Source organism: Nomascus leucogenys, chromosome 3 (assembly GCF_006542625.1).
Source record: "Nomascus leucogenys isolate Asia chromosome 3, Asia_NLE_v1, whole genome shotgun sequence".
NCBI lineage: Eukaryota > Metazoa > Chordata > Mammalia > Primates > Hylobatidae > Nomascus > Nomascus leucogenys.
The window spans coordinates 32,396,860-32,423,743 of NC_044383.1; the positions used below are offsets into that span (position 1 = coordinate 32,396,860).

The following is a 26,884-nucleotide window of genomic DNA, read 5'->3' on the forward strand; positions in this document are numbered from 1 at the left end:
GGGGTTGGCCACATGGTCTGTTCTGTAGACATGTCTCTCAGTTGACTAAGAAGACTGGGTTCGCTGAGTTAGCCTGGAAAGCGCTGGAGGCCCATCCTAGAATACTCAGGTGTGAGGAGGATAGATGGCAAATGATTTGCCCACCCCAGAACCCCATTCTGGGGGTCTGGGAGGGCCTCCTGGGTTCCTGGCTGGGGAGCAGAGCTGCAGGTGATGTCTACAGCTGTCACCGTACCCTTCCCTGCCTCCCTTCCTCTTCCTGCAAAGCCCTGCATGGAAGCAAGGTACTTAGGACTGCTTGGATGAGCTTCTCCAATTCTCTTTGCTTGTAGCTCCTCTAGGGCTGGGAGGTTAGGGGAGGATGGGTGGGAGAGTCCTCCCAGGAGGGGTGACTGGTCTCCTTTCAATCCCAAGAGTCAAGAGGCTTCTACCTCCAACCCTGAAGGCTGGTCTTCTCCAGTGTGTGATCTGACATTCTGGAGCCTTCAACTCTTGTGTTGGCTATTCTAGAGTATATGTCTTTGTCACGCTAGACGCTGGACGAGGGTGCTAGTTCCCCACCCTTGCACAGCGGGCGGGGCCCATAGAGGGGAAGGGTGTCCTTTCCGTTTACCCACCTCCCGCCCCATCTCTGTCTGGCCACCTGAGTTTAGGCGCAGAAGCCTCCGTGGATCTCCTTACCCCGCGCTGGAGGCGAGGCAAGCACGCTGGCCTGGAACCCTCCTCGACACCCTCATCCTGCAGACAGTCAGGGCCAACTCGCGGTACTTCGACCCGCGTCGCGGTGCGAAACCCCGGGGCAGACCCAGCCGCGCCGTGCCCCTTGCCGCTCGCCTCCCGGCTCCTCCCCGGGCTCCGGGCCCGGTCCTCACCCCCCTTCCGCGGCCCTCTCGCCGGGCTCCAGCTGCGCGCGGAGCGGTCCCGGCTCGGCTCCAGCTCCTCAATGGCCCTGCTCCCCCATTACCCTGATGTCGGCCCTTCTCCCCCTCGGCTTTATCGGCTCTCAGCCGGCTCCGCCAGGGTAATGAGGGCCCTCCTAATTACCATTGCAGAAACTCCACTTACATTAACAGCGCCATCCGAGGAGCGGCAACATCTGCTGTGCGCAGGCAGGCGCCCCTCCCCCGCCCCTCGCTCCCTGCTCCCCTCTTTCCCGGTCCTCTCCCCCGACTCTCCTTTCCACCCTCTCTGGCCCTTGTCTCCCATCCTCCCCTTCTAATCTCTTCCCTTTTCATGCCCTCCCTACCACCGTGGCAGCCAGGTCCTTTTCCACTCCAGTATCCCAGGATGAGAGAGATCCACACGGGGACAGGGCCCCAGAGATTCTGAGAGGAGGAGACACTCAGAGGGGCTGGGCCAGAACTCCAAGAGACCCATAATACTCAGGATCCCAGAAACACAGCCAGACAACCCAGGAACAAATAGAAAGTGGTAGCAGCAGAGACTGGGAAAGAGATGGGCTGTGGAATGGGGCAAAATGCCTGTGTGTGTGTGTGTGTGTGTGTGTATGTGTGTGTGTGTGTGGTGGTGGGGGGGGTGGGGGTCTGACATCTATCGGTGTGCAAAGGTATTCGTAGCATGCATATGTGTGTATGCACTTGTATCATGGACTTTGCATGCTCATTTAAGCATCATGCATACGTGTGCATGTCAGTGTATCTTTACTTGCATATGTATCTTGTCTACATATGCGAGTACATCTATTATGTATTTGCATCATGTGTGCAATAATATATATTTATCGATATGTATCTGTGTGTTTGCATTTTGCAAATGTGTATCTGTGTATATGCATATACTTGTCTTTCATATATGTAATTTTGTATGTGTATCATTCAAGTGTGACTTGTGTACATGTATGACCCAGGTTCAAAGTTATGTGTGCACCACGTGTGGATGCATATGTGCCTCTGGGTGTGTTTGCATCTCTGTATGCATGCCTATGCATGTGTGTATCATCTGTGTAATTATTTGATGAGAGAGGGAGCATGTGTGTGTTCCTGCTCCATGGGGGATGACAGGCAGTTGGGAAGACGCTGAGCCCATTTTATCTAAGGTTAACAGGGGTCACTTCACTCCTGGAAGTCCCCCACCCTCCTCCCAATCCCATACAATTAAGCCTCAGTGTGGTGGAAAGACAGCCAGTAGACATTAAGAAAGGTCAACAGTATTATCGGCTCCTAATCCAATTAGTTACTGTTTATTTGGGAATCTAGCTCCAGGTCAGCTTCTAGGGAGGAGGCCTGGGAGAAAGGAGGGCATTTGATGGGATGAGCTGAAAGAAACTAAGATGGCCAGGGCTGTGGATGGCGGGAGCTGTCCCCAAAGCATCCCCAGATAATGCACCTCCCACTGGCTATTTTGAAGCTGGGTAGGGGTGGGGGTGGGCCTGTGCTTCACAGGGGGGGCTGAGACCTGGGGTTTCATCTCCAGAGATTGGAGTATAAAGGAAGGGGAGTTCTCTCCCTCACCTTGAGAAACTTCCTGCCTCTTTCCAGTGCTGGGATCCCTAGCAGGTGGACTGAGAGCTGGGCAGGCTGCTTTGGGGGTGTGGGCAGGTTCCCTTGGGATGGGAGAGTCAGAGGAGGAGATGCTGGGAAATGCACTATTAGCTTTTGAAGCCACTTCATTAATCCTGCCCTCTATTTTATTTCCTTTTTCTCTTCCCACATCCTTTTCTGAGCCCTGGCCCTCTACTCACTCCCACCTCCATTTCAGGACATGCAGGGACACTAGCTTAGTCCCATAAGGTCCCCACTACTGAGTATAAAGAGTGGAAGAGACCTAGAACTTGGCCTTGTGGCCTTGGATAGAAAGTGGCCCAGGAACTGAAGTCTCTGGACAGAGGGGAATCGGTGGGTTGGTCTTTGCCCTGCTCTAACCTCTCAGAGATGGACAGTACCCTGGGATACCCAGGTTATGGGGTAAAGTACTAACAGGAGGAAGAGAGTTGGCTGCTGGACTCTCAAGCCAGATCCCAGGGGGCTCTTCATGAGCTCAGCAGTTACAGGTCTGCAGGAACTGACCATCCCCACAAGGAGACCATCCGCACATGCAAATCAGAGTGACAGGATTAGCCATGCTCCTCATGGAGCTCAGCGGGGCCGCTTTCGCTTGTTTCTTATGGTTAAGTGCAAAGGCCTGAGCCCCTAGGAATCAGACTGCTTGCTCTTCCTGGTTCCAGTAGCTTCCTCTCAAGACAGAAACCCCTCATAGTTTGCTTTCTTCTCATTGCCTTTTCCAAGCACATATTCATGAAAACACATACACACACGCTTATGAACCTGCCTCTGAAACCCCAGGCCAGAGATGACCAGGGAGTGAAGACAGTGGCAGTGGTCCTTATTTAAGGACTTACAATGGATCTAGGTGTTTATAGACTTCCCTGAAGGGTGTTCCCCCACTTTCATCCTCCAAAAGATAACTACAGTGATGATCATATTGTAATAATAATGATGATCATACATATTTTTACCCCAGCTGTTCTCACCCTTAGCTGAGCACTGAAATCACCCAGAGAAGCTTTTTAAAAATGTACATACTCAGGCCCCACCCTAGATCATGCCAATCTGGATCTTTAGGGCTGGGTCCCTGGAATCCATATATTTTAGAAAGTTCCACAGACGGTGGCTATGGCTAAATAATTCTATCAATATACAAATTAAAATTTACAAACGGTAAAGCACTGCCTCTCATTCTCTCATTAGCCAGGGCAATATTATTATCTCCATTTTACACATGAGGAAACTGAGGCCCAATTGATTAATAGCAGTGTTTTGGCTGGGTGCAGTGGCTCACGCCTGTAATCCCAGCACTTTGGGAGGCCGACGTGGGCAGATCACCTGAGCTCAAGAGTTCAAGGCCAGCCTGGCCAACATGGTGAAACCCTAACTCTACTCAAAATACAAAAATTAGCTGGGCATGGTGGTGGGTGGCTGTAATCCCAGCTACTCAGGAGGCTGAGGCAAGAGAATGGCTTGAACCTGGGAGGTGGAGGTTGCAGTGAGTTGAGATCGTGCTGCTGCACTCCAGCCTGGGTGACAGAGCAAGACTCCATCTCAAAACAAACAAACAAACAAACAAACAAACAGACAAACAGTGGTGTTTTTTTCCTTCCTTCCTTCCTTCCTTCCTTCCTTCCTTCCTTCCTTCCTTTCCTCCTTTCTTTCCTTCTTCCCTCTCTTCCTTCCTTCTTTCCTTCCTTCTTTCCAAAAACAAGATCTCCTGATTGCAACTAAATCCAGTCAGTCACTGGAATTTATTTACTTATTTATTTTAAAATCTATTTATTATAATTCTGCACTCTACATATTCAGAGAAACTTATCTAGTAATGAACTAAAGAAATGATCCCTAAAAGTACAGTCTTAGTCGCTGGAATTTAGAGCACCTGGATGGGCCTGCCCTGATGCAAGAGCACAGCCTCTTCATGGACACCAATTCATTTAATTTAATAAGCCTTCTTAAGCTCTTACTTAAGCACTATGGAGCATATCAGAGGAGAAAGACAAGGCTCTTGCTCCCTACTGTGTGGCAGGCAAGGGGCAAACAGGCTTTTGTTGTCAGAGGATTCTGCACTGGTGTTCTGGTTCTATGACTTACATCCATGTCACCTTGTTCAACTATTAGTCACTCAGAGCCTCGCTTGTAAAATGGAGATAAAAATATCTACTTTCTAGAGTTGTTAATATTAAAGGCAATGGATGCTAAATTTCTAGTGCCAATAGGTGGTAAATATTATTAATATTAATATTATTTTAAAATATAAATAAATCATGATCACATCTGCTGAAATGGTTAAAATTAAAAAGGCTAGGTGGGGGCCGGGCGTAGTGGCTCACGCCTGTAATCCCAGCACTTTGGGAGGCCGAGGCAGGCAGATCACCTGAGGTCGGGAGTTTGAGACCAGCCTGACCAACATGGAGAAACCCCATCTCTACTAAAAATACAAAATTAGCTGGGCGTGGTGGTGCATGCCTGTAATCCCTGTTACTCCGAAGGCTAAGGCAGGAGAATAGCTTGAACCCGGGAGGCAGAGGTTGTGGTGAGCTGAGATCACACCATTGCACTCCAGCCTGGACAATAAGAGTGAAACTTCATCTCAAAAAAAAAAAAAAAAAAAAAGAAAGAAAGGGCTAGGTGGGGCATGGTGGCTCATGCCTGTAATCCCAGCACTTTGGGAGGCCAAGGAGGGTGGATCGCTTGAGACCAAATATTCAAGACCAGCCTGGCCAACATGGCCAAAGCCCATCTCTGCTAAAAAATACAAAAATTAAGTGGGTATGGTGGTGCATGTCTGTAATCCCAGCTACTTGGGAGGCTGAGGCAGGAGAATTGCTTGAACTCAGAAGGCGGAGGTTGTAGTGAGTCAAGATTGTGCCACTGCACTCCAGCAGGCTGGGCGACAGAACAAGACTCTCTCTCAAAATAAATAAATAAATAAATAAATAAATAAAAATAAATAATAAAAAGACTGGCTGGGCATGGTGGCTCACGCCTGTAATCCCAGCACTTTGGGAGGCCAAAGTAGGATAACCTGAGGTCAGGAGTTCGAGAGCAGCCTGGCCAACATGGCGAAACCCCGTCTCTACTAAAAATACAAAAGTTAGCTGGGTGTGGTAGCATATGCCTGTGATCCCAGCTACTTGGGAGGCTGAGGCACGAGAATCACTTGAACCCGGGAGGCAGAAGTTTCAGTAAGCCAAGATTGTGCCACTGCACTCCAGCCTGGGTGACACAGTGAGACTCTATCTCAATAAATAAATAAATAATAAAAAGACTGAAAATATTGCAGCAACTAGAACTCACATACATTGCTGGAAGTGTAAGTTGGTAGCATCTCTGGACAACTCTTTGGAAGTAACCACTAAAGCTAACATATGCGTTTTCTACAACTCAGCAAATCTACTCCTGCATATATATGCTCAGAGAATGAATACTTATGTTCAGCAAAAGTCAAATACAAGGATGGTCACAGCAGCTGATTTTGTACTAATCCCAAACTGGGACAACCCAAATGTCTATCAATAATAGAATGGGTAAGTACATTTTGGTATATTTCCACAGTGGAATTCTACAAAGCAAGGAAAGACAACGGACTACTGGAAAATGCAACAGTGTAGGTAAATTTCAGAGATACAATGTTACATGAAATAAGTTGGACACAAAAGAGTGTATATTGTATGCTTCATTTATCTAAGTTTCAATAACAAGGCCCTATATGGTAGCTCACACCTGTAATCCCAGTACTTTGGGAGGCTGAGGCAGGCAGATTGCTTGAGCCCTGGAGTTTGAGACCAGCCTGGACAACATGGTGAAACCTCATCTCTACAAAAAAAATAAAACACAGAAAAATTAGCTGGGCATGGTGGTACACACCTGTAGTCCCAGCTACTTGGGGAGGCAGAGGTGGGAGGATCACTCGAGCCCAGGAGGTCAAGGCTGCAATGAGCTGCGATTATACCATTGCACTCCAGCCTGGGCAACAGAATGAGACCCTGTCTCAAAAAAAAAAAAAAAAAAAAAAAGCTTCAATAACAAGGAAAAAAATATATTTTTAGAGACAGAGTCTCACTCTATTGCCCAGACTGGAGTGCAGTGGCGTGATCTTGGCTCACTGCAACCTCTGCCTCCTGGGTTCAAGTAATTCTCATGCCCCAGCCTCCCAAGTAGTTGGGATTACAGGCCTGCACCATCACGCCTGGCTAATTTTTGTATACTTTGTAGATACGGGGTTTCGCCATGTTACCCAGGCTGGTCTCCAACTTCTGAGCTCAAGCGATCCGCCTGGCTCAGCACCCCAAAGTGCTGGAATTACAGGCATGAGCCACTGTGCCTGGCCCAATAACAAGGAAAATTAATCTATGATGATATAAATTAGAATAGGAGGTACTGGAGGCCAGGCGCGGTGGCTCACGCCTGTAATCCTAGCACTTTGGGAGGATGAGGCAGGCATATCACGAGGTCAGGAGATCGAGACCATCCTGGCTAACACAGTGAAACCCCGTCTCCACTAAAAATACAAACAAAAATTAGCCTGGAGTGGTGGCGGCGCCTGTAGTCCTGGCTACTCGGGAGGCTGAGGCAGGAGAATGGCGTGAACCCAAGAGGCAGAGCTTGCAGTGAGCCAAGGTCACACCACTGCACTCCAGCCTGGGCAATAGAGTGAGACTCTGTCTCAAAAAAAAAAAAAAAAAAAAAAAGAATAGGAGGTACTGGATTTTCCAATGAAGGATTTATTAAAGCATAAAAACTTATTTTAGCCATTGCTCATGCCTGTAATCTCAGCACTTTGGGAGACCAAGGTGAGTGGATTGCTTGAGCCTAGGAATTCAAGACCAGGCCGGGCAACATGGTGAAACTCTGTGGCTATATGTGGCATGTGCCTATAGTCCTAACTACTGGGGAGGTTGAGGTGGGAGGATGAGCTGACCAGGGAGGTCGAGGCTATGGTGAGCTGTGATTGCGCCACTGCACTCCAGCCTGAATGACAGAATGAAACGGTGTCTCAAGTAAATAAAGAAATACATATTTTAAAATAAAAGTTATTTCAAAAAAAGAATAGGAGATCCTGGGGAAAGAGGCAAAAGGATCATTCTGGGACACTAGAAATGTGCTGTATCTTCACCTGGTTAGAGGTTACAGTGTGTATGTAAAAATTCATTTAAAATTCACTTAAGGGCTGGGCACGGTGGCTCACGCCTGTAATCCCAGCACTTTGGGAGGCTGAGGCAGGCAGATCACCTGAGGTCAGGAGTTTGAGACTAGCTTGGGTAACATGGTGAAATCCCATCTCTACCAAAAATACAAAAATTAGCCGGGCATGGAGGCATGCACCTGTAGTCCCAGCTACTCAGGAGGCTGAGGCAGGAGAATTGCTTGAACTCAGGGGGCGGAGGTTGTAGTGAGCTGAGATCATGCCACTGCACTCCAACCTGGACCACAGAGCAAGACTCCATCTTAAACAAAAAAAATTCGCTTAAGATTATTGTACTTTACTGTACATAAGTTTTACCTCAATTAAAAAATAATTATGCTACAACCTGACAGATAAAAAACATCATGCTATCAGGCAGCCTAAGATCAGTGCCTGGGAAGGAGTATAAAGGACTATGGACCTCAAAGGAGGAGATATGCCTGGTGGTCATTGTGCTTGGGGAGGATGTTCAGGAAAGGTTTTGTAGGAAGAGCCATTTCCTATAGGACTTGAAGGAAAGGTGGGGTGTTAATAAGGAAGAGCTGTTGAGAAGGAGTTTTCCAGTTGGGGTGTAATTGTGAGCAGGGTGGGCAGCAGAAAGAAGGCTGCAAAGGCAGTTTGAGTTTAGATCAGTGAGACCCTCTCTGAATGCCAGCCAGCTGAGGATTTCATACTTAACTGAGTGCCATGGCTTTTGAGCACAACAGGGACAAAATGGAGTCAGCTTTAGGTGATTCAAGTGGTCACTGGTGGATTGGCTGGATGGAGGGCAGAAAGGCATTTTGGCTGCTGCAACGATCCTGAGAATGAGCCTGCAGGCCTGCTGCAGCCCCGGGACTGTGGGATCTAGGGTCTCAGGTCCTTTGGGTGTCAGGGCCATGCCTGAGGAAGAGATAGAATGCAGTGATGGGAGTTGGTGGGAGAAGTAGGCATTAGGTGAGGGCTCAGCTGAGAGTAGAATCCTCAGGGAAGCTCCTTCCCAAGCCCCTGCTGGCAGCATCTCTTGCTGCTGATTCTGCATTGCTTTATCCCTGGGCAATAATTTTGTTCTCTGGTCCTTGCTCTAAAGGACTGCTAGCAGCTGGGCCCTGGAAAGCTTCTCTGTAGCTGCCTCCTGCCTCCCAGCAGGGCCCAGCACGATGCCCAAGACAGAGGAGGTGAGCAATAAATATTTGTAAAGTAAAGGCTAGAGATCTGGCTCAACTAAGACAGCAAGAGGCTATAGGAAGCCAGCAGGAAAGTCCTCAGAAAACAGAATAGCTAAAAGACTGGAAGGAAAGTGGAGTTTGCCCAAGTCACATCCTTCTTATATCACTTACTAGCTGTATGATCTTGGGCAAGGTACCTTCCATGCTTCAGCTTCTATTAAGTGGGGATAATCATGGTACCAGTTTCCCTGGGTTATTGTGAGGATGAAATGAAATAAAGCATCCGAAGCATTTGGATGCAAAGCTTGATACAAAGTGGCACTCAAGAAATGTTAGCAATTTTTATAATTGCCTCTGAGTGGTGGGATTAAAGGTTTTCTTTCTCCTGCTTCTTTACACTTATTTTCTACTTGGCTAAGCGGGAAAAAATAAAGTAAAAGAGAGAAGAAAAAAGAAACTGGTGACAGAAACATGCTTGGAGGGGCAGCCACAGAAACAGACACTGTTATTCAGAAACATTTCTCCAGCCCCAGAGCAGGGAGAAGGAGCTGTCCCCACAAGCCTGGGTAGGAACAGGCTGGGTTTTAATCTTACAGGGTGGGAGAGGTGTAGATTGATTGGCAGGTAGATGATGTAGATCTACGAACAGATTCAATGTCTTTTTTTTTGAGACAGAGTTTCACTCTTGTCACCTGGGCTGGAGTGCAATGGCGCGGCCTCGGCTCACTGCAACCTCCGCTTTCCGGGTTCAAGCAATTCTCCTGCCTCAGCATCCCGAGTAGCTGGGATTACAGGCATGCGCCACCACACCCAGCTACTTTTGTATTTTTAGTAGAGACAGGGTTTCACCACGTTGGCCAGGCTGGTCTCAAACTCCTGATGTCAGGTGATCCGCCCCCCTTGGCCTCCCAAAGTGCTGGGATTACAAGCATTAGTCACTGCGCCCAGCCTTTTTTTTCTTTTTTTGAGACAGTCTCTGTTTCCCAGGCTGGAGTGCAGTGGTGCAATCTCAGCTCACTGCAGCCTCGACCTCCAGGGCTGAAGTGACCCTCCCACCTCAGCCTCCTGAGTAACAGACTACAGGCGCACACAACCATGCCTGGCTAATTTATGTGTTATTATTATTATTATTATTATTATTATTGAGATGGAGTTTCACTCTTGTTGCTCAGGCAGGAGTGCAATGGTGCAATCTTGGCTCACTGTAACCTCTGCCTCCGGGCTTCAAGTGATTCCCTTGCCTCAGCCTCTCAAGTAGCTGGGATTACAGGCAACCACCACCATGCCCAGCTGATTTTGTAATTTTTAGTAGAGTCGGAGTTTCACCATGTTGGTCAGGCTGGTCTCGAACTCCTGACCTTAAATGATCCACCAGCCTCGGCCTCCCAAAGTGTTGGGATTACAGGTGTGAGCCACCATGCCCGGCCTATAATAATAATAATAATTATTTTTTGTAGAGACAGGGTTTTACCATGTTGCCCAGGCTGGTCTTGAGCTCTTGGACTCTGGCAATCCGCCTGTCTCAGCCTCCCAAAGTAGATCCAATATCTTTAATAAAACATTATCATTCATCGAGTGCTTCCAAGGTGCCAAAGTTTTTATATGTTACTACTGATCACCACAACCCTGCAAAGTAAATATTATTACTCCAATTATTGCACTACTCTGAGAAGTAACTTGCCCAAGGTCCTACTGCAGAGCCGAGATTTGAACTCAACATTGAGATGATTTATTTCCACTAAACTTCAGGGCCATTTTCCACATATGAGATGCATGAAATATATGAACCTCATATATAAGGGTCCATATATGAGACCCCTAAAAGAAGAGAGGCTGTGCAGCCAGGCCCTCAGGCCCAAACCCCCTGCCCCAGGCAGGACTGAGCTGTATTGGGCATTCCCTCTCCCCATCCCTTTTCTTCTCTCAGGTTATTGCAGAAAACGGCCAGTTCCTGCACTTGTCCCCAGACCTCCTCTCTGAAAGTGGGCACCAGGCAGTGGTCCCTGCCCCCAGCCCAGTCAAAATTCCCTCTTCTGTTCCCTCTCTACTGCTGGTGACACCTCTTCTCTCCCTTGCCTGCCACCACCATCTATCAGCGGCACTTTAAGCTCTGCCACAGCCCCTCGAAGTTGCTAAATCCCCTATTTGGTTTAGTTCCACTCCAACTCCCCCTGCATAGAGGGAACTGATGGGACGCAGGGAAATTATACACATAATAAAGAGCCTGTTTGCTCCAATAATTCTGATAATGATACACACCTCACTCCTTCCCATACACACACAGCTGTACACACACGCACATATCATACCCCATACCTCCCAATCCTCATGTCCACCAAAATACCTTCCAACCTGCTGACATGCAGCTCACATCCCAGAGGCGCCCCCCAGACCAGTGTCTATACTCACTGCACTAAGGTACGCACCTTGTTCTTGGGAAATTCCGTGGGTCACTTTGCCTGTTCCCAGCTCCCATAGTACACGGCATTCCCCCTTCACGGCATTTCCCAGCTATGTCCTCAGGGCCTGTCTTCTCTGGAACTCATTAGATTGGGAGCAGTGATAGTGTCTGTGTGGTTCACTGTTTAACCAAGTGCAGTGCTTGGGACATGGCGGTGCCTCCATAACCTGGTTGAGTGAATGATGGAATGAATGAATGCACACTTTACTACATTCATCCCCTCACAGACACAAATCACATCTTGGGGTATCCCCCATCCCCACCCACCCACACATCACCCCTCTGAATTGCATCTTACGTAGATACACACACATCGTGGGTACTCACACACATTCCTGGAGATCCAGGACTATTGTGAACAGCTTCCTAGGATTCTCCTGGGTGTGTGCGTGGTTGGGGAGTGGCAGGGTAAGAGGGAACATGTGTTTAGGAGGGATGCCAGTATGAGTGTGCGTGCATGGCAAGGGAGGAGGCATGTGAATGAGGGCTGTGTGAGCGTGTGTTCGAGAGGATGCGCATGTGAATCAGTGAGTGCAGGTGTTCAAGTCAGCACAGGTCTATGTGGGTACCTGCATGCATGTGCGCCTGTGCACATGAGCCTCGGAGTCCGAAGCTTACCTTATTCCCCGCACGCTTACAAATGTTGAAAAGCACGATGGGTGGCCGGGCGCGGTGGCTCACGCCTGTAGTCCCAGCACTTTGGGAGGCCGAGGTGGGCGGATCACGAGGTCAGGAGATTGAGACCATCCTGGCTAACACGGTGAAACCCCGTCTCTACTAAAAATACAAAAAATTAGCCGGGCGTGGCAGCGGGCGCCTGTAGTCCCAGCTACTCGGGAGGCTGACGCAGGAGAATGGCGTGAACCTGGGAGGCGGAGCTTGCAGTGAGCCGAGATCGCGCCATTGCACTCCAGCCTGGGCGACAGAGCGAGACTCTGTCTCAAAAAAGAAAAAGAAAAAAAAAAAAAGGAAAAAAAAAAGAAAAGCATGATGGGGTTCCTGTTCAGGTTTCCTCTTCTCCCTCCCAGCCCTAAAGTCTGGCTCCTTCTAGAGAGGTTTTCTTCTCCGTCTCCCCATTTTTCTAAAGCCCAGGGATGCTTAGAAAGAAAAGGGGGATGATGTGGGGGTCAAGTGAGGCGTCCTCACTTTCAGGTCAGCTCCGTTCCGCCATCCTGGTCAGTGTTCTCCCACTGGCCTCCACCAACCTCTACTACCACTCGCCCATCATACCGAGGAGAAGGTGAAAACAAAGCATGGTGTCTGCCCCCTGCAGACTGGGGGGTTGGACTTGCGGAGCCTCCAGGCTTGCCAATCACCCAGGCGGCTGACCCTTCTCTGTTCCCACTCACGAACCCTGCCACTGCAGCTCTGTGCTCTTCCTGGTCCCCTTCCTGCTCCTAACCTGGTGTCTTTGCTCGGTCCATCCACTTCCAGCCTGCCCTCAACCACTGTCCCTGGCTCCTTTTCCTCCAAGAATGCCAGGAGTTCCCCAAGGCCCCGTCCTTGGACATCTTTTCTCCAGGGGACCTCAGAGATCATTTGAGTCATTGAGACGTAGCCATTTTCCCAAGGTGGAGCCCTCTCCTGGGCAAACTTAGTTACTGCCGCAGCTTTGTGCCTCTGGGAGTGACTCCAGCCCTGCCTTCTCTTCCAGGCTCCAGCCTCTCCCCGCACTGCTTGCAGTACCCTACTCATGGGTCCTCTTCATGTGCCCCTCCCCTGGTCATACGGGTCCCTTCTGGCCCCTACCCAGTTTATACTCTGTCCGATCCTCACAGTCACCCTGTCCCCTTTGCTTTTCTTTGCTGCCACCCCAGGCCCACCTCAGCCTCCTGCACACTCTCTTCAGATCAGCCTCCCAATCCCCAGCGTCTGGAGTGTTCTGGGGCAGCCTGAGAGAGAGCTATTCATGTTACCCTGTCTTTCTCACATGTACCAGAAGGTTTGGTTTTTTTTTTTTTTTTTGTTTGTTTGTTTTTTTTTTTTGACGGAGTCTTGCTCTGTCACCAAGCTGGAGTGCAGTGGCACGATCTCAGCTCACTACAACCTCCACCTCCCGGGTTCCAGCGATTCTCCTGCCTCAGCCTCCCGAGTAGCTGGGATTACAGGCATGCACCACCATGCCCAGATAATTTTTGTATTTTTAGTAGAGACAGGGTTTCACCATGTTGGCCAGGATGGTTTTGATCTCTTAACCTCATGATCTGCCCGCCTTGGCCTCCCAAAGTGCTGGGATTACAGGCGTGAACCACCGTGCCCGGCCCTGATTATTATTATTATTATTTTTAACAATAATCTGGGTCAGGCACAGTGGCTCACACCTGTAATCCCAACACTTTTTGGGAGGCTGAGGCAGGAGGATTATTGAGCCCAGGAATTTGAGACTAGCCTGAGCAACATAGTGAGACCTTGTCTCTACAAAAAGTAAAAAACTAGCCAGGCATGGTGGCACATGCCTGTAGTCCCGGCTACTCAGGAGGCTGAGATAGGAAGATCACTCAAGCCCAGGAGTCGAGGTTACAGTAAGCTATGATCTGGTCACTGCACTCCAGCCTGGGCAACAGAGCAAGATCCTGTCTCAAAATGTAAATAAACACTGATCTGACCATGTCACAGCTCTGTCAATGGCACTCCTCTCTTCTAGGATAAACTCCCAAACCTTCCTAGAGCCTGTGGGGCTCCAGCCTCTCTTCATACCATGTTCCCTGATACCCAGCCATAATGACCTTTTCCCTGATCCCCTCCTGCCCTCCTGGGGCTCCTGATACCCCCAGCCTTCCTCTGCAGGCCACAGGGCTTTGGGGCATGCTGCTTTCCCTGTCTGAAATGCTTTTCCCTCTTCTCTTCACCCATGTAATGCCTCTTATCCTTTCAATATCAGCTCAGCTGTGGCTTCCTTAGAACAGCCTTGCCCTGACTCCTAAGGCAGGTAAGCCTCCCCACTGCTATATGCACTCCTGGCATCAGGAGCACCTCTTTAGTTGGACTTATTGACACTTGGAAGTTTATGTTTACATGGTTACTTCATTTAATGCCTGGCTCACACACTAGAGAATTGTAGGATGAGGAGTATGTTTTTGTGCATCACTGAATTCGCAGGGCAGTGCCTGGTACATGGAAGGCCTTTGATAAATATTTGAGAGATAAATGAACTAGTCAGCAGCCTCAGGCTGGACAAGGAGGAAATTTTCACCAAAAACCAAGTGGTACCTGCTCAAGATCTGAGTCCCTTCATCTTGTCACTTACCTGCTCAAGAACTTTCCGTGACTCCCTATACCCTCACAACTAAGTCTAAAGTCCTCAGATTTTTTAGATTTTCCAAACTTATTTTCTTTCTTTTATTTTATTTTTTAGAAATGGGGTCTGACTATGTTACCGAGGCTGGTCTCAAACTCCTAGGCTCAAGTGATCCTCCTGTCTTGGCCTTATGGGCGTTAGCTACCATGCCTGGTGATTTCCTTTATTTTCTATCACTATCCTTTGCTTCCACCAAGCAAACTCATTAGCCCTTAAGCATACCTTGGTTAGTTTGACCTTCATGTCATTTTCTTTGCCTGGAAGAACTCTGATTTCCTCTTTATCTTCACTTAAATCCTACTCATTCTTTAAGACCAAGATCATGTCCCACAAAGCCTTCCCTGTCCATTCTAGCACTTGCTGAGCTCCTATGACCTATACTGTCTGTACATCCAGAATATCAGAGATTGTTAACCTTGGAAGGTTCTCAGAGATCACTGGTTCAACAACAGTCTGAGCAACCTCTAAATTCATGTTTCCCAAACTTTCCACATTCAAGTACCAGTGTCACAATTCATGCCAAATCCATATTCTACCTAAAATGTTATTTACTTGATATTTTTCTTTAAATCAACTTACTATTTCTTACTCAAGTATGTTTATTGTTTTTTTAAAAAAGCCTTGTAGCACTACAGTAACTGCAAAACCACCCATTACTTGCCAAAATCAAAAGTAATTATAAAAATAAGTAAAACAATAACCATGTGTTTCGATTCTAGTTGGACACCATTGCCTGCTGAAAGCTCTTGCAGTTGAATCTTCCTTTCTGTTAAAAAGGGAAAGAAGAGAAACACACATTAGAGAGGTGTTAAAGACACACTACCACCAAACTGAGACATTCTCTTCAAGGAAACTGGAAGAATCAAACAACCCAAAAGCCCATTGATGGGAAAGATATGTTTTTATTATTGTAAAATGTACATAACATAAAATTTTACTACTTTTAACCATTTTTTTTTTTTTTTTTTGATAGGAGTCTCGCTCTGTCACCCAGGCTGAAATGCAGTGGCATGATCTCGGCTCACTGCAACCTCTGCCTCCCAGGTTCAAGCAATTCTCCTGCCTCAGCCTCCGGAGTAGCTGGTACTACAGGCGAACGCTGCCACACCCGGTTCATTTTTTGTATTTTAGTAGAGACGGAGTTTTACCGTGTTGCCCAGCCTGGTTGCGAGCTCCTGAGCTCAGGCAATCCACCTGCCTTGGCCTCCCAAAGTGCTGGGATTACAGGCGTGAGCCACTGCGCCCAGCCTGTTTTTAACCACTTTTAAGTGTACAGTTCAGTGGCATTAATTACATTCACATTGTTATGTAGCCATCACCATCATCCAACTCCAGAACTCTTCCCAAAGTGAAACTCTTTACCTATCAAATGATAATCCCCATTCCTCTCCCCACCCCAGCTCCTGGCAACCACCATCCTACTCTCATCCCTGTGCATTTAACTATTCGAGGCACCTGATGTAAGTGGAACCATACAGTATTTATCCTTTTGTGACTGGCTTATTTCACTTAGCATAATGTTCTCAAGATTCATCCATGTTGTAGCATGTGTCAGAGTTTAAGGCTGAATAATATTCCATTGTATGTGTATATACTACATTTTTTTTTAAGTTGTTTTTCAAGACAGAGTCTCATCCTGTTGCACAGGCTGGAATGCAGTGGCATGATCACGGCTCACTGCAGCTTTGACTGCCAATGCTCAAGCAATCCTCTTACCTCAGCCCCCTGAGTAGCTGGCACTGCAGGAGCACACCACCCTGTCTGGCTAATTTTTTATTTTTTATGCAGACAAGGTTTCACTATGTTGCTCAGGCTGGTCTTGAACTCCTGGGCTTGAGGGATCCTCCTGCCTTGGCCTCCCAAAGTGTTGGGATTACAGGCATGAGCCACCTCACCTGGCTATTTTGTTTATTCATCTCTTGCTGGGCACTTGGATTGCTTCCAGCTTTTGGTTAGTGTGAATAATGCTGCTATGCTCATGAGTGTAAGGAAAGTGATATCTTTATAATAGCCTGAGCTAATCTCACACAATGGAATATTATACTGTAGTCAAAACAAAGGAACTTAAGTGGCATGCAATAATATGGATGACTCTTAGCAATATTATGTGAAATGCCAAGTCAAAAAAAGTTATATATAGCCTGATACTATTTTTTAATAAAGAACAGTTAAAATTTAAAACAAACTTTTAAGGAATAAATAAAAGTGCTATAAAACTATTAAAAGGAAAGCAAGGGAATGATGACTATGGGATTCAGGGTTGTGAGTTGGCTGAGGTCAGAGGCAGAGAATGGGATGTGGTACCATTTGGTTAGTTGTCAGTTATTGTCAAGGTCTGAGATTTTGTTTTGGGTGATAAAGTCATGGATGCTTATGATAGTATTTTTTTTTTTTGAGACGGAGTCTCGCTGTCGCCCAGGTTGGAGTGCAGTGGCGCAATCTTGGCTCACCGCAGGCTCTGCCCCCCGGGGTTCACGCCATTCTCTTGCCTCAGCCTCCGGAGTAGGTGGGACTACAGGCGCCCGCCACCTCGCCCGGCTAATTTTTTATACTTTTAGTAGAGACGGGGTTTCACCGTGTTAGCCAGGATGGTCTCGATCTCCTGACCTCGTGATCCGCCCACCTCGGCCTCCCAAAGTGCTGGGATTACAGGCGTAAGCCACCGCGTCCGGCCCATAGTATTTTAAACTAATTAAAAGAAAATCTAGGCTGGGCGCTGTGGCTTGCACCTGTAATCCCAGCACTTTGGGAGGCCAAGGCAGGTGGATTGCTTGAGGCCAGGAGTTTGAGACCAGTGTGGCCAACGTGATGAAACCTCATCTCTACTAAAAATACAAAATTAGTTGGGCAAGGTAGTGCACATCTGTAATCTCAGCTACTTGGGAGGCTGAGGCATAAGAATCGCCTGAACCCAGGAAGTAGAGGTTTCAGTGAGCCCAGATTGTGCCACTGCACCCCAGCCTGGGCAACAGAGTGAGACTGTCTCAAAAAATAACAATAATAAAAAGAAAAAGAAAAGAAAACCATGCAACGACCAACGGTGAGAGTGTATCATGAAGCAAGGAATGTGATTAATCCAGTTCTGTGAACACAAGTTCCAGTGGAAAAAAAAGAGGGAAATAAAGAAAGAAAATTGACAAGGAAATAGCTTTCTCACTATGAAATTCAGAGTGATTTAATGTCTTGTCAATGCACCATTGAAAATCATCTGGCATTCTGCCAGAGGTCCAGGTCCCCCACTTGGGTAAGTAGTTCTAAAATATCTGTACCATGAGGCCTCCTGCTTCCTCTGCGGCCTTGCTTACCTCCAAAATGAGGGAACTCAGAACTTCTGGGGTACTTGCCTGGACAGATACTTGTGTCAGGAAATTTTTCCTTGCAGAGAGGCAATTCAGCTTCTCCACAACTTCTGCCCTGCTGTCTTATTCTCGTCTTGGTGCCCGGCACAAGTTTGGGCACACAGGAACCTGGAATTTACATATCAATTGCTTCGTGCTTGACCCTGCGGCCCTGGAGCAGCAGCCAAGCCTGAATTTCCAACTGAAGACGAAAGGCCCCCAAGCTTGTCTGGGACACAGTCTTTTTGCCAAGTGTAATTCATTATTTCCTTCTGGGAGGAAATCAGCCTCCTTGTTAAAATGCTTAAGCAATTTTCTGATAAACTTTTAATAGGATTTAGATTTCTTCTCAGGAACCAGTTTCCTATCCACCCTGCTGATTGGAAGACTTTTATATATTTTATTCAGACATTATTTTCGTATGTCCATCTTAACAATGCTGCTAACCACTCTTCTTGCCTCTAAATGTATCTACCAAGAAGTCATCTTGAAGCAGCCTGCCTTTTATAGGTCTCTTCACTTGTAGCAAGATTGAAATAAAATTTTGACACATGCTCATAAATAAATAGTCTAAAAAGCCTTTTTTATGTGTGTGTGTGTGTGTGTGTGTTTTTTCCTTGAACACAGCTGAATACTTGAAGGTGGGCTAGAATTTCTTAGCCATATTTTTACTAAACCCCAGTTGGGATTAACTGAGACTCCTTGGTCTAAAACCCTTGGCCCAACCCTGTAGGACCCCCTCCCAGCTCTGATTAGCCATTCTTTCCCTGAGTCCATGGTCTTGGGAGGCCTGGGGTGAGAGAGGGAATGGGGCAAATCTAGGCCTAATCACAGCTCCATAAATCCTCACTGAGCCTCAGAACTGGGGATATGGCCATCTTCACCCTCTCTCCTGTATCTGTGGGCCAGAACCAGTGACCCGGGTAGTAGCTGGGGATCCTCTGGGCAGAAGCTGACTCTGAGGCCTCTGTCCTCTTTTTAGGCACAGAGGTTGCGGAGGAGCTGTGAATGCCGGTGCCCCAGGTTGCTGCCTGGCCCTAGACCTGGCCCTCATCCAGCTCGGAAATGAGCCCCCCACCTCCCATTGGACACGGATTGTCTCCAGGCACAGCTGACTCCCAGCTGGCGGGCCTCGGCCTTACAGGCTGCCATAGAAGGGGCCAGCCAGGGATCCCCGAAGCAGACCTAGGACTAGGCAGAGGGTCTGGGATCTGCCAAAATTCTGGGTCTACTTTTAGGGTGTCAGCTTAACCCCAGAATTATCTTCTTAACCTTTTAAATAATTCCTTAATTATAAATGTAAATGCTGATGGTAGAAAATTTGGAAGCTATAGAGAAGGATACAGAAAATAATATCATATGAAGTCTTACCACCCAGAAATAATCACTGTCTATATTTTGCTGGTTTTATTCCAGTAGTTAAAAAAAAAAAAAAAAAGCCAGGCATGGTGGCTCACGCTTGTAATCCCAGCAATTTGGGAGGCCGAGGTGGGCGCATCACGAGGTCAGGAGATCGAGACCATCCTGGCTAACATGGTGAAACCCCATCTCTACTAAAAATACAAAAAATTAGCTGGGCGTGATGGCAGGCGCCTGTAGTCCCAGCTACTTGGGAGGCTGAGGCAGGAGAATGGCGTGAACCCAGGAGACGGAGCTTGTAGTGAGCCGAGATCGTGCCACTGCACTCCAGCCTGGGCGACAAAGCGAAGACTCTGTCTCAAAAAAAATTTAAAAAAATAAAAATAATCAAAATAAAAAAGGCTGGGCATGGTGGCTCATGCCTGTAATCCCAGTGCTTTGGGGGGCTGAGGTGGGTGAATCACCTGAGGTCAAGAGTTTGAGAGCAGCCTGACCAACATGGAGAAACACTGTCTCTAGTAAAAAAAAAAAAAAAAATATATATATATATATATATACACACACACATATATATATATATACACACACATATATATATATATACGTATATATATACACACAAAATTAGCCAGGTGTGGTGGCGCATGCCTGTGATTCCAGCTACTCGGGAGGCTAAGGTGGGAGAGTTGCTTGAACCGGGGAGGCAGAGGTTGTGGTGAGCCGAGATCACGCCATTGGACTCCAGCCTGGGCAACAAGAGTGAAACTCTATCTCAAAAAAAAAAAAAAAAGCAAACTATAGAATTATTTTTGCTCCATAAATGGGATCATTCTATACCTAGGGCTTTGTATCATATTTTTAATTTTCTCTAAAAATGTTCCTGTGTGATTAAAAGTTTGCATTTTTAGTGGGCATTAAGGTGCACAAGCTCCCCTCTCTTCCAACTGCAATTCCCTCTCCCCCGACAATGCCCCAGCTTTCAAGGGCTCCTAGTACCTGGTCTATGGAGCTGTAACTGCATACTGTTCCAGGGGCTTGGGACCTCTCTGGGGGCAAGAGGAGGACCAGAGCCAGGCCACAGGGACTCTCAAACTCATGGTGGGAGCAGACCTTTTAGATCTGACTGGAGCCTGCTGCACCCACTCTCCATACCCAGGCACAGAGAAATTGGAGAGAGTCTTTGCTTTGGGTTCATCTTCCCACCCCAGTCATGCAAGAAATATTACCCTGTCTCCTTTCACCTCCCATTTTCCTTGGGAATTGGGTCTCCAGGGTTTCTGAGGCTGCCCAGCAGCTCCAGGCCACTTTGAGCAGCCTCAGCCATTCCCCACTACCTCCCCACTTCCCCTTGGCTCTGGCAGCCCTGGGCTTGAGCTGACTTTCCTGGGAATCGTTGGTGGGAACAGTTAAATGGAAGGAAATGGCGAGTAGGGGTCAGAAGACAAAAGGGGACTTGGGGCTAATGTTTGATGTTTGAGGTTAAAGAAAAACTCTCACCCCTCCCCTTCTGGGGAGCTGCTGGGAGCCTTAGAATGGCCCCTGCAATGACACAGGGTGGGATGGGGAGGGAGAATTGGTAAGACCCGGAAAGAAAGGGGGCACAGCTTTGGTGCCTTGACTTGGTTAAGCAGAGACAAGGGGCCCTTCCCTTCCCCCTCAAAAGCTCCTCCCCTCCCAAGCCCCCTTCCCAGCCCCCAGGCCCCTGTCCTCACTGTGCATCTCCACCAGCGCAAAGCCTTTCCTGGAGTCATCTCCACATTGTGGATCCTTCGCACACCCAGCAGCTGAGAGAAACATGCAAATTCCTTTCTTATTCCATGAGGAATCTCTAAGCTCAGACTCCAGAGGCAGGCCAGTGACAGTCGCCCATCCTTGTCGTCCAGTTTAACCTGACCCAGAGAAATAATTGGGCTTTGAGAGTTGTTCCCAGAGCTCCTTCCTTCGCCCAATTCAGTAATAATTTTATCCATAGCTCATCTTGTGCAGTACTTTATTTTATTATTATTAGTTTTTGAGACAGGGTCTCACTCTGTCACCCAGGCTGGAGTGCAGTGGCATGATTTCAGCTCATTGCAACCTCCGCCTCCCGGGTTCAAGTGATTCTCCTGCCTCAGCCTCCCAAGTAGCTGGGATTATAGGCGCCTGCCACCATGCCCAGCTAATTTTTGTATTTTCAGTAGAGAAGGGGTTTTGCCATGTTGGCCAGGCTGATCTCGAACTCCTGACCTCGGGTGATCTGCCCGCCTCAGCCTCCCAAAGTGCTGGGATTACAAGTGTGAGCTACCGTGCCCAGCCTTGTGCAGTATTTTAAACCGCGTGTTCACATGTATCTTCTTACTTGATCTGCTAACCTTGCTCTCAGGTAAGTAGGACTGGTCTTATTTTCCTTATTTTATAGATGAGAAACTGAGGTCTGAAGTCAGACTATTAGTAATGTCAAAACGTGGATCCCCTGATCCTCAGACCCCCAACCCCAGCCCTCCTGCCTCTATACTCAGCGCTCCTGGACACTGAGAGGTCAAGTTCCCTCTGTCTGTGATTTCCATACATGCAGATTTCAGAGTGAGACAGCCTCTGGCTCTTCCAAATCTAAATGCTGCTGAAATCTCCACCCAGAAAAACCTGTCTCTAGACATCTCTGTTTGTCTTAATCCGTTCCCCTTGGTGGATCGTGGCTGGGAGGACGGAGGAGGAGCTCTTGTTGTGAAGCCTCTCCTAATTGATTTCTCTCTGATGAGGTGACATAATCCTTTCTGGCTGCCCTTACAGCTTCTCCAGTTTCTTGAAACAGCTTCTCCATATTCTTTCTCCTGGCATCCTACATATTCCCTGAGCTAAAAATCGTTCTTGATTTTAGTCTTGGCAGCCACCCTCCATGACAGCCTTAGGTCTGCACATTCATCGAGAGAGCCTTGCTTCCTTCCCAGAACCTTGCACACGGGTGTACATGGGTACACATACATGCACACACACATGCACACACGTGTACACACATGCGTGCACACACACACACATACACACACACCCTTTGTTAGGAGTGAGTTTACTACTACATTCTGGCCTGTCTCCCACGTTCGAGTCAGGCAAAGGGGAACAGCAGCTTTGAAGATGGATTTAACCAGTTCTTCCTGAGGTGAGGCCTTTCTTGCCAAATCTATCAATGACTTGTTGGGGGTCAAGGGAAGGTTCGAGGCCTGCTGTTTGTTCTTTGCTCAGCCTTGGGACAGCTGGGGGAAACAGGCTTGCCTGGGCAGTCCTGACCCCACAGCTAGGAAAGTCGACACCATTCTCCTAGACCACTGGCTGCCTTTTCCTTCAAGACCCCCGACCCCTTTGCCAAGCCCCTCACCAGGAGGAGAGCCCCAGAGACCAGGTGGGCTGAAGCAGAGGCCTCTGGCCCCGGAACCTCTGAGCCAAGCTGGGTCAGAACTCAGGCTTCCCACCATATCATTCTTGTACCCCACTTTCATCCAGCCTGCTCTCGGGGAGGGAAGAAGGAGATTGGCTGGGTGCAGTGCAGTGTTTCTAGGGACTGGGGGGGCAGGGGAGTCCATTCAAATTGACAAAAATAGAACATCAGCCTCATATCATTTTTCTCAAAACAAGATTTATTGAAGTTCTGTCGGTGAAAATCGCTGCTGTGTGGAACGCTTAACTTATAGATTAGATTACTCTGTCGTGCCTTACTACATTTTTCATTAGAAAAATATTGGCTGGGAGAGTTTGACCTCATAATCTCTGCATTTTAAACAATAACCAGAGGAAAACCAAATAGAAGGTACAAGTTAACGGTTTTCTCCCCCCAGCATTTCCCCCTGGGAGAGATCGGAGCGAGGGCTGGGGAAGGGAACAGGAGTGGAATCTGCTGTGTGAGCAATTCCCCATCTCCCTGCCCATTCCCCAGAGGCTGCGGGAGGCCGCTGGGGGTGGCAGGAGGCGGTGGGCTGCCCTGAGTCCTTGGGGCTTGGGCCCTGCCAGATCCCTGCCTCAAGTGGCCCAGAGCTCTGCAGGGCCCCAGCCCAAGGTAGGTTAGCGTACCTGAGGGTAGGAGCCGCTGGAGCATCAGGAGGGAGAGGGCATTTTTTCTGTCCCCCAGGGAGAGCTCAGTCTAGGTAGGGAGTAGGGACACAAGAGCCATAAAGATTCAGGTGAGTGTATCAAATCCTCACGTTGTACCCTGTGAATATGCTCAATCTTTGACAATTAAATACTAAAAAAAAAAAAAAAGTAAAGACCCAGAGGAATCCAGAATCCCAGGGCAACTCTGAAGCTCTATAGGAAGCTGCAGGAGTGGAGAAGTGAGGACAGAACTACCCCTTGCTCCTCCACCAGAGCAGGAGAAGTCTCCTTACGGGGGGGATTTTATGAAGGAAGGAGCAACTCCAAGGTGAGGGTGAGCTGGGGCAGTCTAGGCTGGCCTAGGGCATTCTGACCATTCCTCTCAGCCCAGAGGCAAAGGTACCTAAGGGACCCTAGGCCTGAAGGCCCCAGGCTGAGCCTGCAGGTGCTGGCTGCTGGCTCCAGGGAAGGGAAGGGGCCATCCAGGTGCAAGCAGATCCCGGGCCACTTTACCACTGCTGATCTGATTCCTTGGAGAGTGGAACCCCCACCCCCTACTCGGTTTCTACTTTCCGAGGCTTTGGTGATTTCCAAGTTCTGACACAGTCATTAGTTACAAAGAGCAATTATTTTTTCTTTGTCATTAAGTCATTTTTTAAATGGCTCCAGGCGACATCACAGAACAAAGAAACAAAATATCCATGAAAAGGCTTAATCACAAATTACTAATTATTTCACCCCCCCCAAAATCGTGAAATCTGAACTCCATGAAAAAAGAGAAGGTCTCCCGTCCATAAGCTCGCCATGGCTCTTAGGCACCTAATCCATCATGGTGGGGGGGGGGCACTTCCTGGCCCCCTCCGAGCCCCGGGGGGAGGGGGTGGTAGGGAGTCCCCCATTGCTGACCTTTGAAGTCACCTTCTGCTCATAGATACAGCCCTTCAGCCAATGGGGGGCAGCTTGAAAATGAGTGGGGGACCCAGCGACAGCTCCCCGTACCTTGGGCTTGCGATGCCTCCACCCCTCCTCCCAGGCCAGCAGCCTCTGGCCGCGGCATTCCACTCTGGGCCCTTTGAAGCCTATGGGCCACAGCGGAGGAGCCACCCCCCTGCCGTGGGGCTCCTAGAATCTCCAGCTGGAAAACAAACCGGAGGAGGAAGTAATCCTGGAGGGGAAGCTCCAGGGTCCCCAGACGTGAGGAAATAAAATGTGTTTGACACCAAGATATATGGGAGGAGAGGGGACGTCCGGGGTTTGGGCCCCTCTATCGGCCAGGCTTTCTCCTAGGGCGGATTGCGGTCTCCTTATCTGACCCTTGCTGAGAGAAGGAGCAGCGTGGAGGAGGCGGCAGTCAGGTAAGGCTTGTCTCAGTCCAAGAGCAAAGATGAGTCTGCCAGGGCAGTGGGTTCTGAGGGAGGGCCGGCCTCCGAGGAAATGCCCACACTTGCCCCACCTTTCTGCCCACTACATCCAGTTTCCCTAGAGCAGCCTACCCCGAGCTTGAGAGACCAGCAGTCATGGAGAGAAAGAGCCTGGGAGGATGGGATTGCAGGTTCAGATGCGGGCCACGGAAAAGGAGGGGTAGGTGGGAGGGCGTGGTGGAGCCCCAACTTCAAAACCCACATAATCTCTCCTCACAGCTCAACCTCGAACCTGACTTCAGAGAAAGCCCAATCCTCTTCATTCGTCTGTTCAGCAAACTCTTACCAAACGCTTGTTCTGTGCCAGGCAACAGGAATACATTGGTGGACACGATAGAGCAGGTCCTGTCTTCATGGAGACCAACTTTACTTGAGTAATTTTTTGTTGAGAAGATCTGGGTCAAAGAGAAAGTCAGAGCTATGCCCAGTGTGTCTGTCCCAGCCTTTGCCCACTATGGCTGTCTGGATAATTGTCTTTGGCTGTTTTCTGACTCCCAAGTCACACTACTCTCTTAAGTACAGGTCTTGTAGGTCTCCTGGGTTCACTTTTGTGCTTGTCCTGGGCACCTGATAGAGAGGTGGAGAAGGTCAAAAGTGGAAGGAAGAAAGTAGGCAATCAGGAGTTTAATAAACAGAACCTACTTAACAAATGGTTGGAGCCATTGTTTCTATATCACATGACCTATGAAGACCTTGAGTATAAATGTCCAAAATATTGGAATCACAGGCTTTGTCCCAGCAAGAGAGCTTACACCTCAAACAATAGTCCCCAGCCATGGACCCGTCCTCATTCTCCCTCTTTCTCTTTCTTGTCAAACTGTCTCCTTCCTTCCCTCTCTTAAAATCATGCTGATCAAGGAACATCTGAAAATATGCTGGGACTTGGGCTATCTTTATTCACTTATTTTTATTTTATTTTATTTTATTTTATTTTTTTGAGATGAAGTTTCACTCTGTTGCCTACGCTGGAGTGCAATGGCACGATCTTGGGTCACTGCAACCTCCGCCTCCCGAGTTCAAGTGATTCTCCTGCCTCAGCCTTACAAGCAGCTGGGATTACAGGCGCGCAGCTCCATGCTTGGCTAATTTTTGTATTTTTAGTAGAGATGGGGTTTCACCATGTTGGCCAGGCTGGTCTCGAACTCCTGACCTCAGGTGATCTGCCCTCCTTGGCCTCCCAAAGTGCTGGGATTACAGGTGTGAGCCACTGTGCCCGGCCTATTTATTTATTTATTTATTTATTTTGAGATGGAGTCTTGCTCTGTCACCCAGGCTGGAGTGCAGTGGCACAATCTTGGCTCACTGCAAACTCCTCCTCCCCGGTTCAAGTGATTCTCCTGCCTCAGCCTCCTGAGTAGCTGTGATTACAAATGTGCACCACCACGCCCAGCAAATTTTTGTATTTTTAGCAGAGACGGGGTTTCACTATGTTGGCCAGGCTGGTCTCCAACTCCTGACCTCAAGTGATCCACTTGCCTAGGCCTCCCAAAGTGCTGGGATTACAGGCATGAGACACCTCACCTGGCCTATTTATTTACTTTTTTTGAGAGAGAGTCTCGCTCTGTTGCCCAGGCTGGACTGCAGCAGTGTGATTTCGGCTCACTGACATGTCTGCCTCCCAGATTCAAGAGATTCTCCTGCTTTAGCCTCCCACTAGCTGGGACTACGGGCTCAAGCCACCACCACATCTGACTAATTTTTGTATGTTTAGTAGAGATAGTTTCTCCATGTTGCCCAGGCTGGTCTTCAACCCCTGACCTCAGGTGATCCACCCGCCTTGGCCTCCCAAATTGCTGGGTTTACAGGCGTGAGCCATGGTGCCAGCCCAGGCCGTCTCTACTAAAAAAACAAAAATTAGCCAGGCATGGAGGTGGGTGCCTGTAATCCCAGTTACTCAGGAGGCCAAGGCAAGGAGAATCGTTTGAACCAAGGAGGCAGAGGTTGCAGTGAGCTGAGCTTGCACCACTGCACTCCAATCTGGGTGACAGAGCAAGACTGTCTCGAAAATAAATAAATAAATAAATAAATAAATAAATAAATAAATAAATATCTTTAAAAGGAACAGGCTTTTTCTTGGAGATTATCTGCTCCATCCTCCTGCTGCC

At 48.3% G+C, this 26,884-nt stretch overlaps 1 pseudogene; it reads right to left on the reverse strand.

Annotated features, from left to right (window-relative positions):
• Nucleotides 1-4,288: 4,288 nt before the first annotated feature.
• LOC115834623 lies at nucleotides 4,289-4,368 on the reverse strand (annotated as a pseudogene).
• Nucleotides 4,369-26,884: the final 22,516 nt, after the last annotated feature.